At 42.0% G+C, this 1867-nt stretch overlaps 1 pseudogene; it reads right to left on the bottom strand.

The window, feature by feature from the left end:
• Positions 1-327: 327 nt before the first annotated feature.
• LOC116551831 lies at positions 328-1363 on the bottom strand (annotated as a pseudogene).
• Positions 1364-1867: the final 504 nt, after the last annotated feature.

The raw sequence follows: 1867 nt of genomic DNA, 5'->3' as shown, positions 1-1867 counted from the left end.
AACCACTGAAGTACCAGAAGTGCCCGGAAGGACAGGGGTAAAAAGTAATGACCATAATACCTGTCTAAATCAGTAGCAGGGCTTCATGGCTAGGAAACTTTTTTAAACAGTAAAATGTCTCTAGGATAGATCCTTCTCTCTCCAACATTAAATGTGGCAGAATTAACAAACAAACAAACAAAAAAGATTTACACATAGATACAGCAATAACCAAAAATTATAACGCAGAGAACACAGAAGAATCAAGGCAACACTATAGGTTCCGCAGTATTCCATGAGGCTAGAAAACCAGTTAACTTTGAAAGCCCTAGCAAAATATCACTCTTGTTTATAAATCACTTATTTATCATATGACCACACATTGAATCCTTGTCTTTCCGCATACTGGAGAAGTCTACATTCAGCCTTTAAGCATTCTGCATTTATTTGCCAATCTTTTAGCCAAGTATTTTGTTCCAGTCAATTTTGGTGGGGGTAACTGGAAGCTGCTGGCGCCAAGGCCTTGCATGTGGTATCCGACTTTGTTTGATGGTTTTCACTGATTGCTGTCTGATACTCATTTTCTGCATTCTCTATGATTTTGATAAACTCCTTGGCAGTTTGGGCTTCATTCAAAACGGTTAGTGAATCCTATACATCTTTATGACTAACCAACTGAACATTGCCATCATCATAATAGTGAACCTGAGTCTTAAGCACTCCAACCACCTGGGCTGTAGGGGGTGTGATGGTGAACTTCCACTCTGATCTCCAACGACCATTCCAGAAGTTTTTAGGCTGAAACTGGTGGCTTTCAATACATGTAATAATAGTCTGTTGCCCATTGATAGTTTTAGCATAAACAGTACAGAAGCTGTTGGAATAATGGTCTTTCACACAGGCTCTGAAAGCACTATCACAAGATTCTCTCCAAGAGTTCACACTTCCATCAACTTCTTCTGGCTGGGGGTCACTTGCTTCTTTCCGTAGGTGATCAAATTTAAAGGAAATTTTGTTTCTTGGATCTAGAAATCTGCTATTACCCAGGTCACTGTCCTCTGTAATTAAGACCTGATCTTCATATCCTTCTATCTTCATTGGCGTGAACTGATCCATGTTATACTAGGCAAATGCATGTGCTGCCCCTTCCCTGAGGAGATTGTCATTGTTAAGTAGTAGCCGAACATCATTAAATACTTCATTAAATTCCCCTGGGGGTGCATGTGTGATGAACTCAGCAGCTATGCATACCTTCTCATCCGACACACGATCATCGAAGTTGTCCATCTTGGGCTGTTCTCTTGGTGTTTGTTTTCGAGATGGAGTTTCACTCTTGTTGCCCAGGCTGGAGTGCAATGGCATAATCGCTCTGCAACAATCTCACTGCAACCTTTGCCTCCCAGGTTCAAGTGATTCTCCTGTCTCAGCCTCCAGCGTGGCAAGGATTACAACCACCCACCACCACACACGGCTAATTTTTGTATTTCTAATAGAGACGGGGTTTTGCCATGTTGGCTGGGCTGGTCTCGAACTCCTGAGCTCAGGTGATCCTCCCACCTTGGCCTCCCAAAGTGCTGGGATCACAGGCATAAGCCACTATGCCCAGCAAAAGCACATGAAAATGTTTTGAAACTAGACAAAGATGATGATTGCACAACATTGTGAATGTACAAAATGCCACTGGATCATTTATTTTAAAATTTTTTTTTTTTTTTTTTTTTTTTTTTAGTCAGGGTCTCTGTTGCCCAGGCTGGAGTACAGTGGCACCATCTAGGCTCACTGAACCCTTCCCAGGTTCAAGCGATCCTCCTGTTTCAGCCTCCTGAGTAGCTGGGACTACAGGCATACACCGCCAATTTTTATATTTTTTGTAGAGACAGGGTTTCAC

This window comes from Sapajus apella, unplaced genomic scaffold, assembly GCF_009761245.1.
Source record: "Sapajus apella isolate SASKATOON/1434 unplaced genomic scaffold, GSC_monkey_1.0 scaffold10, whole genome shotgun sequence".
Taxonomy (NCBI): domain Eukaryota; kingdom Metazoa; phylum Chordata; class Mammalia; order Primates; family Cebidae; genus Sapajus; species Sapajus apella.
The sequence above is the reverse complement of the archived record's forward strand: the minus strand, read 5'-3'. Positions and strand labels throughout refer to the sequence as shown.